The sequence below is a fragment of the Bos indicus x Bos taurus genome, chromosome 27 (assembly GCF_003369695.1).
Source record: "Bos indicus x Bos taurus breed Angus x Brahman F1 hybrid chromosome 27, Bos_hybrid_MaternalHap_v2.0, whole genome shotgun sequence".
Classification (NCBI taxonomy): Eukaryota; Metazoa; Chordata; class Mammalia; order Artiodactyla; family Bovidae; genus Bos; species Bos indicus x Bos taurus.
In genome coordinates, this window is record NC_040102.1 from 39,444,180 (window position 1) to 39,462,218 (window position 18,039).

Below are 18,039 nucleotides of genomic sequence, written 5' to 3' on the forward strand. Positions count from 1 at the left end.
AACGTGTTCAAATTTCTATTATATTGAAAGTTATATGCATCCAACAACTGCTATTGCTTCCTTTCTCTTCTTCCTTTCAAAGAAATTACTCCATGAAAATGGCCCTAAGATCATCGGAGATACCTCTTCCTGCAGAATCCAAAAGAGCCTGCTCTTGGTTACTGTCTCTCTGCAGTCTTTGAGTTGAACGTGCTCTCTGTCTTGAAAATCTCCCCACCGCTCACTCCATGACACAATAGCTCTCCTGATTTCTTCCATTTCTAGCAACTCTTCACAATCTCTTTGCAGCTTTCTCTCCCTTTACCTATTATTAAAACATCATTGCTCCTTAAGTTTCAATCATCTATGCCCTTGTTTTTCCAAGTGTGGTCTATGAAACAGTAGCATCGCCATCCTCTGGACCAGGATGGAAATTCAGAATCGTGGGCCTTGTCCCAGGCTTTCTGAATCCGTCAACATTTGAACAAGATTCCCAGGGGATTTATGTGCACATTCCAGGCTGAGAAGTGCTGCTTTCCCTGCCTCTTCTCATCCTACGCATTTCTCCCAAGCGATCTCATCTGCCCTTACAACTTTCATCAGTACCCATTCACCAATGATGCAAACGCGCATCTCCAGCTCAGCTCTCTCTTCTGAGCTCCTTGCATGTTTATGGGTTCTGTTTGTTTTTTGTTTGGGCAAAGCCATGAGGCATACGGAATCTTAATGCCCTGACCGGGTATCAAACCCATGCCACCTGCAGTAGAAGTGCGGCATCTTGACCACTGGACCACCCGGGAAGTCCCCCTTGCACTTTTATAAAATTGCTGTCAGGATATCTGCCTGGTTTACATAACAGGAATATTAACTTTGTACGATTCCAAGGGCAGATTTGATCCCACGTGTTCAGATAAGGGGGAGATCATGAGAGAGGAGTAATCAAGGACCTCACCTTGGAGCTGGCACTAAACTTGACCTGAACTCAGGAAAATGGGGCAGGCAGGGATTCAGATAAAGGGCGAGTGAAAGGAAACCTAAAGCACGTCTGTCTTTATAACACCTATATAAAGGTGTGTAACACTTTTTCCCAAGGCAGTCCCCTCTTGCCAGGAAGTCTAAGGAAGAGGCAGCGGTTCAAGACTTCAGCTGGGATGAGAATTCGCCCAGAACTCTTGGTCTCTCTCCTGTTCCAATTTCTTTTTATTCATTGAACAGATGTCTACTGAGTTCCTATTATGTGTCAGGACTGTTCTAGGTGCTAGAGATAAAGCAGTGAGCAAAATGCAAACATTGTTGCCCTCACATTCTTCATAGAAATATTTCTTTTCTCCGCTTAATGAGTCACTTAAAAAAGAGACGATCATATGAGTTGCGTTCTTCAGTGACCAAGCTCCAGGACTCCAGAAGAAATCCAAAACATCACCTGAAATCTTTAAGGGAAAGGCTTTCTGTTTGTGAAACCTACCAGTAAGAGTGAATACACAAAAACGGCCTGGATTCTTCATGTTCTCATTGGCCCTACAGAGAGGCTTGATGGAAGCTGAGCCCCTGGTAAGCCAAAATGACTGATGCATTTATTCAGTGCTTATCTATGCTAGACTCTGAGGTCACGAAAAAAAATAACAGCTCTGCCCTCCAGGAGGGATGGGAGGTGAACTGTGAATGGAACAGTACAAGTCCACCACATCCGAGAAAACTTTTCCAAGTAGATTAATAGATTTATCAGTGTAAATCGAAGCAGTGTGAGGCATCCTGCTGTATCTCTTGTTTAGCACAGATTTCACTTGTGACACAGTCCCCATTCTTTGGACAGGCTAAAACCAGCACTCCAATAACAATAGTACACAAAAAATTAACTAATGAAACACATCCACAAAAGTGAAGGGGAATCTAGTAGCATTCAGCTATGAGCAGAAAAACATTGATAACAAAACACTAAACCACAGAAAATCTACAGTGGAATTGTAGATTAACTGCAAAGATGGAAAGTTCCCCTGATACCTTCATAGACTGATAATTTCTTCAAATCCCAAAGATCATGGCCTTAATTATGTTTGATAACTGCAAAAGTCTGCCACACTTACAGCTTCACATTTTTCTCTTTATATTGTATTTCAGGGCTTGTCAACTACAAGTTGGCACTTGCCATGGGCACTTGCCATCTCCCTCTGATTTGCAAGGATTTACAAGGATTAAATCATGAGCCGCTGCAGTCATGCAGTCAAAGCCACTGACCTTCAACACCCTCTGAAAGGAACTCAAGGTGGAGAACAGAAATGAGGCAATCGGTGCTCTGGGGAAAATGGGCATAACAGGCCTTCAGATAGTTATTTTCAGGAGAAGATTTTAGGAGCCCAATTCTTGCATCTCCTCTCATCTAGAAAAGCACTAAACTCCTTCATGGTGACATTTGCTCCTCAGGACTGACAGAAACCTTCCGCAAAAAAAGTGTGTGTTTCAATGCATGTACCGCCCCCCCCCCCACTTCACCAAAATCACATGCATACTGCTCTTCCCTCCTGCATCTGCGGAGCAGTTTCTCAGAGCTATCTGAGGTGCTCTCTCCCAGGCCACAGTCTTCTTTTTGCCCCCAATGAAACTCAACTCACAACTCTTACATTGTGCATTTTCTTTAAGTCGGCATGCTGATATAAAATAGGGAAGAGAAAAGCAGAGCTTTGATATCAGGCCTCTTACCTTTTTGATCTCAATCCCAATATAACATATTTCTAGAAATACACAATAGTGCATAATAGGCTTCTCTATCTTGGATTGGTATTGCTGTACATTAGCTATCATTGCAAAATTATTGTCTCCTACATGGAGACTAAAATTCCAGACAACGGTTACTGACAAATTTCTCTACAGTTCACTGATTCCTCAAAGAGAATGGATTTTCTACCCAGCTACAATTAATTATCATTGTTACAGAAATCAGAATGCATCAGACAGCTTGAACAGAAAACCCTGCAAGCTTCCCTTTCCATTGTATTATATCAGTAATTACATTCTCCAAAACCAATTTGTATCCTAGAATCTTTCTAAAGAAATAGCTACCCACTATATAAGCTAACTGTGGAAAAGTCAGGCACGAAAAAAATCTCCTGAACTGTGGGGAATGCAGTTTTGGGCAACAAGAGACAGCATCAGCAAACAGCAAATGTTTTATCACCTCCTGTTCGTTCCAAGAATGTGGAGGATCTGGGAAAGCGATGCTGTGGTACCAGGTAGCCCAAGATGGGACGATCCAGGGTGTTTAAGTTAGTACTTCTGCCTAACACGCCACCCAAAACTTGATGCCTTAAAACAGCAGCCATAACAACAAAGTCCTACTGTAGAGCACAGAGAACTATGTTCAATATCCTATGATAAACCATCATGGAAAAGAATACCAAAAAAAAAAAAAAGAATATATAGAGTTATATATATAACTATGTATATTTATATATATAAAGAATATATATATACCTGAATCACTTTGCTGTGCAGCAGAAACTAACACATTGTAAACAACTATACTTCAATTAAAAACCAACATCTGTGTATTATTCCCATCTGAGCACACTCCTGTCTGCCGCCAGCTGGCGGGCCGGCTGTGCCCTGGCTGACTGGTAGTGGCTTCAGCAGAGACTCTGCTCCACGTGGTCTTCTCATCTTGCAGCCCGCTAGCCTGGGCTTGTTCTCATGCTGGTGGCAAAGTGAGAACAGAAGCATGCAAAGCCCATGATGACTGGGATTGGCCGAAGCAAGCCACCAGCCAACCCAGATTCCAGGGACAGGGAAACGGACCCCACCTTCAGAAGAGAAGATCCTCAGAGTCACTGGCAAAGGGCTACAATACAGGGATAGAAAATTATGCAAGTGTCTTGGCCGGAAGTCTAACATCCCTGGGAAACCCCGGGTAGCCTCCTTAGATATTACATTTCGACCTAGCACATCCTTGGGCAGCCATCCTTCCCGAGACTTTATCTTACGGTGACCCCATCTTGCAGTTGCTCAGTTGCAGTTACCCTCTAAAGGGCAAGTCAGAAGAGTCAGGGCAAGAGGGGAAGAGGAAGACACTGCCTGTGTCTTCAGGGCTTTACCACCTCTCCACTCGCACCAGCAACACATCCAAACCCGTGCTCTGGCCCTCTGACGGGCGGAGCAAGCTTCCCTGTCCCTCAGCTTTGGGACGGCAGTGTGCCTTGCTTTGGCTGATGAGATGAGCCGCCAGCAAAGACTGAACACGTGCTTATGCATTATGCTTATACTATCGTGCTTGAGTCTTTGCCATGAGAAAAGCATACCCTGGGTAGACACTGCCCCTTCAGCATGGAGCAGACCAGCCCAGATCACCCAGAGTGTAGGAGCCAAAAACAAACGTTTGTAGTTGCATGAAACTGAAATTGACTGAGTTATTGACAAACTGAACTGAGTAGAGAAGTTGATTTACAATGTTGTGCCAGTCTCTGCTGTATAACAATGTGGCTCAGTTATACACATATAAACATTGTTTTTTTAATATTCTTTTCCATTTTGGTTTATCCCAAGAGATTGGATGTGGGTCCCTGTGCTATACAGTAGGACCTTGTCCATCCATTCTCAATGGAAGAGTTTGCATTCACCACCTTCATGAAAAGACCCACCATTATTAAATCTACCACTTTCCACGGGGTTGCAAAGAGTGGGGCACAACTGAACATCACTTTCACTTTTTTATTTAAAAAAATAATAGAAGAAATGAAGACGACAAGGAGGAAAACAGGAATTCTGAAGGCAAGAAACCAGCAAAGAGGTGATGAAATCACCATCTTTAATCTGGGTTTATTCAACACATGAATTTTCTGGAAAGAAGTCATACAGAGTTGTTTTTGCTCACTGAACATTGCAAGCATTAAACCAACAGCATCTTTTCTATCTCTGTGTGTGTATGTGTGTGTGTGCATGTACTTCTTATTTTAATGGTTAAGTGCTGCTTGTGACTAATCATTAAGAGAGAACTTTCTATCATTTTCATAAGCATAACGGGTTACACTGGTGTTTGTTAAAGATCTGTCCCATTTTCCCCCATCTGTGAAATAGAGACTAATATGCTAAGATGCCTCAGGGGTTTTATTTTCTGGGGATTTTTTTCCCCTAAAGAATAATGGAAAAGATAATTGAAAAAATTTAAGGAAATACAAAGTGTTATAAACACTAAATAATAATTACTTGGAAGAATTGAAATGAGAATTGCTTTGCCAAGAATCTTGAGTAAGATTATAGCTCCATTATTTGCAAGGAACAGCTAATGAGAATCCTCATTAAAATTTCTAATTTTCTACTGACCGACTCTTTACCAGGTCGAAATTATTAGCAAATCTCTATCAAGCATCATGAAACAAAGATATTCAGGGCAAGCAGCTTAATTTCCTTTTGGGATACAGTTGACCAGGGTTGTCAGAAGTCACATAGCCATTGCAGAAAGACACAGTACTTCCAGTTAGAGAGGAAAAGGATCATTCCCAGCAGATAAGGCTCCACAAAGATACTAGGGTGGGACGTCTAGTTAGTTAGTTGGAATGCTAACTGATGTGATATCTACCACTCCAGAAGACTCACTGCTGATTCACTCATGTATACCAGTAATTATAATGACAATAATAATTGCTACTATTTATTCAGCAGCAAGTATATGCCAGGAACTTTAAACTATCATATCCTTGATACTTAGCATGTATACTTCTTTGTGTATAAAAGATGCCAATAAATGCTCCAAAAATGAATGAATATTTATAAGTACTGTTGGCGCCTCAGCTCCTTCTTATGGACAGGAAACAAATAATTTGGGTGGTAAATGACAGAGCCACTTTTTTGAATCCAAAGCCTGTTCTCTCCCCATTACATCTCACTTCCTCTCCCATGTGGACAGGAAGAGCAGAACGGCAATAAACAGAATCCTTGCTCTTTAGACATTTCCCATCTCAACCAGGTGGAGACATTAGCTGCCACATCCTGAGTCAGGCTGAGTCCGTCCGGCAGGCGAGGTGGGAGGCCACAGCCCAGCACGGGTGACTTTCTCCAGCCCCAGCTCCAGTGCCTCTGAGGCTGTGCCCTCCAGAAATCAGTGTGAGAAAAGGTACCCAGGTGCTTCCAAGGTCCAGCCCGTAGGGCTCCCGACATCACCCCTGCCCTATCTCTTCTCATGTCCCCCACCCCGCCAAAGGACTGACCTGCCCCTGGTAATCAAACAGGGCCCTGTTACCCCACAGCAGGAAAACACCTGGGCAAGTCTGGGCCTCCAGGATCCCTTCCTTTTCCTGTTCAATTCTCCTCTTATCTACCAGGCAGAACACCCCCACCCCCCATCATCCCCACCCCATCCCACTCAGCGCACCAGGTGCTGCTCTAGTGGTAACTAAGAATCATGAGCATAAAGTTTGAAGCCAGAAATCCTGGCTCTGCCATTTACTGACTTTCAGAATGTCACAAAGTCATCTAAGGCTTCATTTCCTCATCTATAAAGTGGGGGCCAATCTAAACATTTTTAGAAAGTACTTAAAGGCAGGCCTTTCAAATCTCACCAAAGGTGGCATTAATCCAGGTACTTCGGATGGGCTGTCAAAACAAGTTTGGGTGAAGAAGAATTATTTTTTTTTTAATTTAATTGAAGTGTAGTTGATTTACGACATTGTGTTAATTTCTTCTGTACAGCAATTGCTAGTCCCTCAGTTGTCTCTGAGTCTTTGTGACCCCGTGGACTAGAGCCCACCAGGCTTCTCTGTCCGTGGGATTTCCCAGGCAAGAACACTAGAGTAGGTTGCCTTCCTCTTCTCCAGGGGATCTTCCTGACCCAGGGATCGAACCCTGGTCTCCTGCATTGCAGGCAGATTCTTTACCATCTGAGCCACCAGGGGAGGCCCTGTACAGCAAAGTGACTCCGTTATCATATGATCATATACATTCTTTTTCATATTCTTTTCCATTATGGCTTATCACAGGATACTGCATATAGTTCCCTGTGCTATAGAGTAGGACCTTGTTCATCCACTCTGGGTATAATGGTTTGTATTTGCTAACCACCCTTTCCCCACTTCGCGCCCCCTTGCCCACCAGAAGCCTGTTCTCTCTGTCTGTGAGTCTGTTTCTGTTCTGCAGACACGTTTACTTGTGCCATGTCAGGTTCCACATATAAAGGAGAGCGTACATTTGTCTCTCCCTGCCCGGTTCTGCAGACACGTTTACTTGTGCCATGTCAGATCCCACATATAAAGGAGAGCATACATTTGTCTCTCCCTGCCCGTCTCATTTCATGTAGTCTGATCATCTCTAGGTCCATCCATGTGCTGCGTGTAACAGCATTTAATTCCTTTTGGTGGCTGACAAGTATTCCATGGTCTGTATGCACCGCATAAGAAGAGTGGTTTTATGTGAAGGGTGTTCTCTATGGCCATAGACCCACAGACCCTAGGACGCGGCCTGACTCCCCCCACATTAGCCCGGAACTGGAGCTTTGAAAGAGGTCGGTGAAAGGAAAGTGCAGAGGGCAAGGGTTCTTGTTTGGTCCACTGATGTGTCCTAAGGACCTGACGCAGTTGGTGCTTAATAAATACCTGTTGAATGAACGAATGGAGAAACTGCCATAAATGACTAAATTTAGAGCAATTCCACCCCCCGGGGAAGGAATGACCTAGTGGCTTAAAGCAGTGATGTAGGTGTCTCTTGGATTTTATTTCCAGCTCTCATCCTGCAGGTTATGGCCAGGAGCTGAGTTTTCCTAGGCCTGATTTTCATCATCTGAAGATGCATACTGTTAGCACCTATTTTCTTAAGGGTTGTTTGAAGGATTAAATGAGACAAGACTGGAAAACATTTAATACAGTGCCAGGCACACAGATGAATTGCCAAGAGGAAGAAAAGGAAAAAAAAAAAAAAAATGGGGAGTGGATGGTCACATGAGCCAGAGGTCCTTTGGCTCATGGAATGCACTTACGTTCTCTTTATAGGGATAACTGACAGAAATTCAGCCATCCATCCAGCAAGTGTCTTCTAGGCAGTTTCTCTGTGCCAGACATTGACCGAGACACACGGGATGCTTCAGTGAACAAAACAAAAGACCATCAGGAAACTTACCTTCTGGAGGAACAAATACGTAAGCAATGGACAAGTAAATGATAAGGTACATGAGCAGGCAACTAAATACCTTAGAAAATTAAAAAGAGGAGCAGGGTGAGAATGATCAGTAGTGTGGGGGCAGGAGGTAGAGTGCAGTATTTAAGAGTGGTTAGGCTGCGGGTTCTTGAGAAGGTGATGTTTGAGCAAAGGCTTGAAGAAGGTAAGAGAATTGGTCATGTGGGAGTCTGGGAGAAGAGCACTACCGGCAAAAAGAACATCCAGAGCAAAGGCCCTGTGAAGGGATATGACAGGTGCATTTAAAAACCTGCAAAAGAAGCAACCTAAGTGTCTGAAAACACTTGACTAGATGAGGAAGTGTGGTGCATATATATACAATGGAATACTGGGGGAAAAAGAGTGAAAGTGTTAGTTGCGCAGTTGTGTCTGACTCTTTGCAACCCTATGGACTGTAGCCTGCCGGCTCCTCTGTCCATGGGATTTCCCAAGCAAGAATACTGGAGAGAGTAGCCATTCCCCTCCCCAGGGGGTTTTCCCATCCCAGGGATTGAACCCTGCTCTCCTGCATTACTCTTGCCTGGAAAATCCCATGGATGGAGGAGCCTGGTGGGCTGCAGTCCATGGGGTCGCTAAGAGTCAGACACAACTGAGCGACTTCACTTTCACTTTTCACTTTCATGCATTGGAGACGGAAATGGCAACCCACTCCAGTGTTCTTGCCTGGAGAATCCCAGGGACGGGGGAGCCTGGTGGGGTGCCGTCTGTGGGGTCGCACAGAGTCGGACACGACTGAAGCGACTTCGCACCAGCAACAGCAGCTCCTGCATTGCAGGTAGATTCTTTACCATCTGAGCCACCATCAACAGGATAAAGGATCAAGAAGATATGGTACATATATACAATGGAACACTACTCAACTGCAAAAAAGAAATAATGCCATTTGCAGCATATGGATGGACCTGGAGGTTATCATACCAAGGGAAGTAAGTCAGAAAGAGAAAAACAAATGTCATATGATATGGCTTACATGTGGAATCTAAAAATATGGTACAAATGAACTGATTGACAAAACAGAAATAGTCACAGATACATAGAAAACAAACTTATGATACCAAGGGGGAAGAGGAAAAGGCATAAATTAGGATTGGGGACTGACATATACACACTACTATATATAAAACAGAATAACAAGGACCTACTGTACAGCACAGGGAACTCACTCAATAACCAGTAATACCCCACATAGGAAAAGAATCTGTAAACGAGTGGATATATGGATGTGGATGCGTGCTTCACTTTGTTGTCCACCTGAAACTAACACAACAGTGTAAATCAATTATATCCCACTAAAAATTAATTTAAAATAATAATAAAGATCTGCCAAGCACGAAAATAAGGCTGGAGTAGAGTGAGGTGAAGTGGTGCAGATTATTTAGAAGCTTTTAAACCATTGCAAGGACTTCAATACTTATTCTGAAAGGGTTTGAGCAAAGGAGTTGTGTAAATGGCTTAGGTTTTATAAGGGTTATTCTGGCTGTTGGGTTTGAGAACAGGCGGCAGGGACTCAAGGAGAGAATCAGGGAGACTTACTACAAGGGCCGCTACGGTGACATGGACAGGAGAGGGCAGTGGCGTGGGCCAGGGTGGTGGAGCCTGGGAGAGGACAGAATGTGGACAGATCCAGGTGTGTCTCAAGGTTATCAGAATGGGCAGGAGCCTGCAAGGTGCGGCCAGGAAGAAAGAAGCAAAGCAAAAAGGAACATGATTCAAAAAGGCGTCTTATCTTTATAGTCTGGGACTGATGAACCTTAATAGGGCAAGAAGAGGAGAAGAAAGGGCACTTATGGGAAAACAAGTGACTTCTAGGAAAGATAAATGGCCCCCCCAGGAGAACAGATGATAGGTATGGTTTTGTGACAATGTCTGTGTAGATATGGCTCCAACTTCTCGGATGAGTGATGAGTCCGTCTTCCCTAGTTATACATTCCTGGAACTTTTACTACCGTTGAGTTCTTCTGAGAGTCTCTGCTCTTAGGCAGATAAAAAGAGTTCAGGGGAAAAAGAAGTTTATTCTCAAATGACTTCATTTCAAAATAATATTTATGTCTCAGTGGCATATTCTGAACGCTGCCACTGTGTTCTGCTACCTTTATTTTAGAGATACATACTGGAATATTTCAAAGTAAAATATATGAATGTAATCTGTTTCAAAATAATCAAGAAAAAGTAAGAGAAGTGAATGGGCATTGGGTAAGACAAGATTGCTCGTAAATGGGTAACTGCTGATGAATGCATGGGGGTTATTATATTTCTCTCCGAATATTTTTAAAATTTTTAAATTTTTCCATCATAAAAAGTACAGAAGGACTACCCTGATAGTCCAGTGGTTAAGCCTCCACGCTTCCATTGCAGTGGGGCTCAGATTTGATCCCTGGGATAAGATCCCACAAGCCTCATGGTGCAGCAAAAAAGAAAAAAAAAAACAAAGCAAAGAAGCAAAACAAAAAGGAAACAAAATAAAGCACAATAGTACGTATGATTTTTAATTAACTGCTATTATTGAGCACATATTCCAGGCACCGTGCTAGCCACATTACATTTATTACCTCTTTAATCTTCCCAACGACCCTGAGAAGTAGGTTCTATCATTATTCCCATTTTATAGATGAGAAGCACAAGATACATTGCCAAGAACACAGAGGCCATCAGAGGTCAGAACTGCTGGTGTCTGAACCCTCCTACGCCGGCTCCAAAGCCTATTCTCCCAAAATTCTAGACGAGTTACTTATTGGATCCACGCGGCTTACCAATCTGGGAACTCTATTCTCATCTACAAAGCCTCTTTCCTAGTTAATATGCTGCTCTGGTGATATCTTACTGGGGGGTCACCTCCTGGGTCTTTGTATTCTACATTATTATTCATTCCTTTTTCTCACCCACAATATAAAAATTAAGCTTAGTTAAATCCTTCTCTATCTGAATGCATTTTTTATCAACCTTCTCTTTCTGCTTTAGTCCAAAATATAACAATAACAAGAAATCTTTTTGAGGAGAAGAAAAAGACCCAATGGCTTGTATAAAACATGAGCATTTGAGTCCTGTTAATCTCCAGCATACAATTTTAACTCGGCAGGGATAGATTCAGGTCAGGAGCCAGTATTTTTAAGCATCACTGTGTACAAAGGATTTTACATCAGCAGTATTAGCATAATCTTTAAACAGACATCAGAAAACAAAACCAAAACTACAAGGAACCTTGAGAGGTCATCTCATGCCCCGCTGCTCTAGGAAGGGGTGGGCCTGAGCCAGCCAACAGGGGCAGCTTTCTAACCTTTCGTCTCTTCAGAAGGAATGTTTTAAGGTTCTTTGTTAATGCTTTATGGTTTACACTGCTTATTTTAGGGGAATTAATATCTGGATATGGCATTTTTTACCTTGACAAAGCTTTTCTCCTATTTACTAACAGGTCACATGGATGACACTATAATAGTAACTGTAATTATAATAGTATTAATAAACCTATATAGATATAGAAATATGAAATCCAAATCAATTGAATTCTCTGGACTTAGCAACCAAGCTCCTAGAGAATTCATTAATATGGAAAAGCCCACATTCATCTCTCAACAAAACAGCCACTCTCTGTATAGAGCAGGCAGTTAATATATTGATAACTTTATTTGAGGCTCAAAACCATTGTTGCATAGATAATATTACTGACTCTGAAACCAAGCAGCACCCTGTGGGGCCCTCCTGGGTACAAAAGCTCCTCTGTGTGCCCATTTGTTGTTTATAGAAAAAGGCTTTAGTCTCTTAGACCTTCCCTAAGCTCCAAAGAAAAGGCAGGTGCAGTTACTAATTACGGAAGTATGAGATTCAAGAAGGAAAAGAAAGCAGGTAAAGACGAAAAAGAATGACAACACTACAGTGATGAAACAGCCCTGCGTTCCTCCTCAAGAAAAGTACACAACGATCTGATGCATACTGATGTTTCTGAACTGTGGTGCCGGAGAAGACTCTTGAGAGTCCCTTGGACTGCAAGGAGATCCAACCAGTCCATCCTAAAGGAGATCAGTCCTGGGTGTTCATTGGAAGGACTGATGCTGGAGCTGAAAATCCAATACTTTTGCCACCTGTTGCAAAGAACTGACTCATTGGAAAATATCCTGATGCTGGGAAAGATTGACGGCAGGAGGAGAAGGGGATGACAGAGGATGAGATGGTTGGATGACATCACCGACTCAATGGACATGAATTTCAGCAAGCTCTGGGAGTTGGTGATGGACAGGGAGGCCTGGCATGCTGCAGTCCATGGGGTTGCAAAGACTGAGCGACTGAACTGATGCGTATCTCTGAGTAGTTCTGCAGGAACTAAGACTTCCCCCCAACCCAGGTGGAGGATGGTCACTATAGCCTGAGCACAAGCACAAGAGCCCAGATTGGCTGGAACCAGAATGCTGATGATTAAGATTCCTGAAACATCACCCTGTCACCTCCCACAAACCAATCAGAAGAAAGTCAGGCACCCTTCAGCCCGCCCCTCAAAGGCTGCCTTTAAAAGCCTTCTCCTGAAGCCCATCAGGGAGTCTGGGCCCTTTGAGCATGAGCTGCCCATACTCTCTGCTAGGTGCCCTGCAATAAACACTGTCTTTTTTCTTCCACCACAATCCAGTGTCAGTAAATTGGCTTTGCTGCGAGGCAGAAAATGGACCCAAGTTTGTTCCAGTAACAACTCCAATTTATGGATAAGAAAAAGGAGGGTTTTTTCCTCCTTTTTCTTAAATAACAATTTAAACCAATCAGAGGATGGTTGATGAGCCATCAGAGGCTCATCAATCATGACCTGATTGATCACAAAAACAGCAACTCCCCTCCCACACCTGACCTTTAAAAATGCTTTCCTGAAACCCAACAGGAAGTTTGGGCTTCCAGAGAACTAGCTGTCCCTGGATGCCTTGTCTAATGCCCTGCAATAGAGACTGTACTTTCCTTCACCAGAGCCTGGTGTCAGCAGATTGGCTTTAACTGGGCACTCAGGCAGGTGGACCCAAGTTCAGTAACATCGTGAGGATGAAACTAGAAGACGTTAAGAAAAGTACTTGAAATACTCCCCCACATACTACCTAAGCATTGTTTGTTGTTGTTCAGGCACCAAGTCATGTCCAGCCCCGTGACCCCATGGACTGCAGCACTCCAGGCTTCCCTGTCCCCCACCATCTCCCGGAGTTTGCCCACGTTCATGTTCATTGAATCAGCGATGCCATGCAGCCGTCTCATCCTCTGTCACATCAGCTACTGCTATTACAATTATTGTTACTCTTCTAGTCCCCAAATTCAGCTTTCTAAATTTATGCTGCAAAGTTTCTGGATCCCCTACTGGCACAGAAAGACTAGCTGGCTAAACATCTCTGAAAATGTACTTCCTTGAAGACTTAGAGCAGGAATTATGCAACTACAGCCCACTGACCAAATCTGCCTCCCCATTTCCAACTCCCGAGCCAGGTCACGCCCTGCCACGGCCGCTTGCTTAAGTATTGTTTATAGCTGCCTTTGCACTAGAAGGGCAGAACTGAGAAGCAGCAACTGAGACCATATGGCCCATAAAGCCAAAAATATTAACTCTCCAGCTCTTTACAGAAAAAAACTGGCTGAATCACAAGCTAAAGTCATTTTTGTTCAAAACAACATAATTAGGCTTTTAAAATTCAAGGTACACTGCTTTCATGCAATTCTAAAGAAATTACCAAGATATCCATGACCCTCCTTGGTCCCAGAGATCAAAGCTGAGCCTCAAATAACTAGACAGAGAAAAGCATTACAGCCTCTGCTAACCACAGCCAAGAGTTCCACCCCCTGTACTTACTGGTGACGGTAAAAACAGCTCTCTTGGTTTTTCCAAGGTCATGAACAAACTGCTCTTCATTGCTGTCTTCCTGAAACAGATATTTTAAGTCACTATCAGCGCTAAGTCACTGTTTGTATTGGTGTGTGTGTGTGTGTGTGCGCTGACATGCGTGTGCCGCGTGCTTGGCTGGATTCTGGGAATATGATTTTTGTTCCCAAGAACAATAAGATTTCTTTTCTCAAAAAGTTTACATTCTAACAGAGGGATTTAAAAGCTCAGAAAAAAATATTTCTAAAAGGAGATCATTTCTAATAGTGATAAGAGATATGAAGGAAAAAAAATTGCTCTGGGATGGAGAGAGATAGGGGGTCTCCTTACAATTGGGCGCTAGGGAAGACTCCTTCAGGAAGAGGCGTTTTGCTGAAACCTGAGTGACAGGAGGAAGCCAATTTGCACACACATGAAAAAGGACAGAGCAGAGCAAAGACAGCGGCGGAAAGGAGCTTGATACGCCTGAGGAAGAAAAAGAACACAGTTTGGCTTGCAAGTAAGCAGTACCAGGTGGGCCAGGGCGGGGCCCGCGTCTGCCTTTCATCACTATCAGGTGGGCAGCCACAGGCAAGCCGAGAAAAGACATGATCTGATTTACATCAGAAAAAGATCAATTCCGTCAACAGTGACTAAAATTGTGGCAGGCCCTTTTGGGGCCCCAGAACGAGCTACTATCTAACACTCAGAAATTAATTTTCTGAGGAGGCACACATGCTGACAAAGCAAGAAAGTATATTGGGAAAGGGCACCCAGGTAGAGAGGGTAGGGGAGCCCAGGAGAACCCAGGAGAGGGTAGGGGAGCCCAGGAGAACCCAGGAGAGGGTAGGGAAGCCCAGGAGAACCCAGGAGAGGGTAGGGGAGCCCAGGAGAACCCAGGAGAGGGTAGGGGAGCCCAGGAGAACTGCCCTGCCACGTGGCTCGCAGTTGCAGGTTTAATAGTGATGGTTTAGTTTCTGGGTTGTCTCTGGCCAGTCATCTTGCTTGGTCCATATTTGTTCTGACTCAGGGTCCTTCCTGGTGGCGAGTGCTTCTCTCAGCCAAGGTGGACCCCAGCGCAAAGGATTCTGGGAGGTTGGCAGGACATATTATGGGTTGGCATCTTCTCCCTGCTTTTGTTCCCTCTGAATCCTCCCAGGAGCAGCACCATGCGTCTTGTTGGGGCCTTCTGTTGGGAGACAACTCATGCAAGGGGCCATCATCATGCCTGAGCAAGGCACTTAGTTTCAATCAACAATTCCCTAACAAAATGGACGGTGCTTGGGAAGCAATGAAAAGTGGAGGCAGGAAGACCAGAGATTTGCCTCTTGCAGACACTCGGGGAGACTGTCAGCTGTAGTGGAGGTGAAGGGCAGCGCTGTGCAGGGGATATTTGGAGAACACCGTAAGTTAAGCTTTGGAAGGAGGGGCTGTGGGAAAGCAAACAGGGTAAGATGAGTGCTTCCAACCAGTCTTACGGGTTTTCTGAGACCCACTCGTTTGTTCATTCAACAAATGTTTATCGGGAACACACATTGTGCCAGGTACTGTTCTAGACACCAGGGATCATAGCAGCAAAATTAGCAGCAAAAATCCCTACTCTGGGGACTTTCTTGGTGGTCCAGTGGTTAGGAATCTGCACATCAACTGCCATTGGCCCAGGTTCGATCCCTGGTCAGGTAACTAAGATCACGTATGCCAAGCAGCACAGCCAAAAAAAAAAAAAAAAATCCTACTCTGATGGAATTTATACTCTAGGAGGGAATAGAAAATTCAGAGTATTAGAGGGGAAGACTTTGGGAAGGAAGACAAAGGGAATCATTTACCAAATCCTTCAATTCACCCATTCTGTCTCCTAAACATTCCTTGCAGTGGTTCAAGCTGAAAACAGATGGCAGCTGCATTAAAGCCGTATTCAGGGTGTTAATCAAATAGGAGGCTGTTAGACTGATATGGCTCCAATGTCCTGGCAGCCTGAGTCAGCAAACCAAAATCTAAGGCTGAAATGCCTCAAGGTTATTAAAGCTAAACTAAGGACAGCCAATCACATTCACCCAGCTGAGCTTTAAGCTATATCCAACCAGTAGGTCCCTGCCTTGCTTCCTACAAGCCAGTCTCTGAGCTCCAGCTGGTGAAGCTGCCTCAACACAGTTTGGTGCTGGCTGATTTGAATAAAAAAATGTCCAAATAAACTCTTAAAATATTTGAAATGCCTAAGTTTATCTTTCAACACGGAGCATACCCGAAAGACACTGAGAGGGGACACCCCCCACTGGGCAGATCTGCAAACAACGCCTCTGGTCCTTCACTTTGGACAGAAGTGAGACTGTATCAGTATTCCTGGACAGTAGCCAAAGGTCTGGGCTTTAGTCAGGGGTCTGGAACGAAAAAATCTGGAAGATCAGAGATGAGATGATCTGGAGTGGAAGCACGCAGAGGCACACACAGACCCTCCGTGGAGAGGACGGACTTGCGTGTCACACGTTCACACCCACGAGAAACACTCACATGATACGCGGGTTGTGCATCCACTGAACAACCCAGGAGACAAAACGACTCGGTCAGCTGACGCTGTCAGCCATTGTCACTGGCCACCCAGAACTTAAAAGGTGCGTGACGGAATAAGTCATCGTGCCAGCGATGGGGGCCATAGACAGCCCAGCACTGTGGACTCCCACTGACCAAGGTGGATCAGCTGCCGCTGCCTCTGTGTGTCCCAGCAAGCTGCAAAGGGAGAGCCTGTGGCCCATCCTCACAGGTGTCGGGACTTCCCTCGTGGTCCAGTGGTTAAAACTTAGCGCTGTCTACAGACGGCACATGGGTTTGATCCTTGATCAGGGAACTAAGATCCCACATGTCGTGCAGCATGGCCGGAAAAAAAGGCAGCGTCACAGGTGAGGATTCCAATTCCAGGCGTGGGTTTGCCTTTCCCGCCAGCTCGGCGGTCTGCGGGTCCCCAGGCACGGGACCCCTGACAACGCAGCTCCTGAGCGCTGGCTTAAAAACTCAGGAGATCCCCGGAGGATATCTGAAGCTGGCCCCCCAAACACTGAAGGCAAGGAAGAACCAAAGCCAGGCAGGTAGGTGGCAGATTTAATAAGCAAGGAAACTTACACAGGAGGACTGGCTTGGGCCAGTCCAGGAGGCATCTCCACCCTCCCAGCAGATCTTAACGTTCATACAGAGCCCTTACCCAGTTCAGTTGGGTGTTCCGTCCAGAAGTCTCAACACCTCGTTGCTCTCTCTCCAGGCTGCGTCCTTGAAAATGGGACTGTGGGAAAGGAGGGCGGAAGGTACAGTTCAAGGTTGGGGAGGGACTGAGGAGCCTCCGATTGCCTGGGGCCAGCTCAAGGGTCAGTCCAAGGTCGCGTCTTCTTTAAAACGTCCCTCCACACTCCAGGCCTCCCCACTGGCTCCTCCAATCACACTTGCACCCTTGCTCCCTACAACGGGCTCTGAGAAGTCAGCAAGCCTTTCACCAGCATCAACATGGCTTGTGGCTTGTTTGGCAGCAATAGGCACACGAAGAGAAAGCAGAGATCAGAACGATTCCCAAATTAAGTAACATCTCCCCATCAAGAGCCGCATGACCCAAACCACGGATTTACCAAAGTTCCCTTGGCTGGGGGTGGATCACTCAGGGTGTTTGCTTGTGTCTCCATGTGACTTTAACAAAGAAGACATACTCACAGATCCATCAGGTGTGAACATGCAACATCGTGTTTAGACAACAAACACACAGGCGCCTCCTTGTGAAGCAAGCAGAGAGAACCCTCCCAGGCCATTTTAACTTGGAGGACGGCTTTTCTCCCTAGAGGCATTTCGGTGTACAGGGAGGGCTGGCTTTGCCAGCTATTCAAGGCTTGCTGGGTGAACTGGGGGAGGGCTTCTACGTGGGCTAAAATAGCATCCAGGCCAATGGAGGGATGAAGGTGGTGGCCAGGTGATGGTACCAGCAGAAAAGAGAACAGACCCGCCTGTCCTCGAGGAGCAGGAGTTGGGCAGCTTTAGGACCTGACCTGGTTGAGCACACCACACATGCTGGCTGGGAGAGGCAGCCCTGTCAGGTGTGAGATGGACTGGGGTGGGGTCCA

General features: G+C 45.0%; 1 long non-coding RNA gene across 2 annotated transcripts in view; it reads right to left on the reverse strand.

Moving 5' to 3' along the window:
• Positions 1-17,325, reverse strand: part of LOC113884990 — an 84,318-nt gene extending 66,993 nt beyond the window's left edge. For both annotated transcript variants that reach the window (XR_003509086.1, XR_003509087.1), the window contains exons 1-2: positions 17,139-17,325; positions 13,937-14,006 (exon numbers count right to left, since the gene is read on the reverse strand). This is a non-coding gene — a long non-coding RNA (uncharacterized LOC113884990). The remainder of the gene's footprint in view (positions 1-13,936; positions 14,007-17,138) is intronic.
• Between the last annotated feature and the right edge of the window lie 714 nt (positions 17,326-18,039).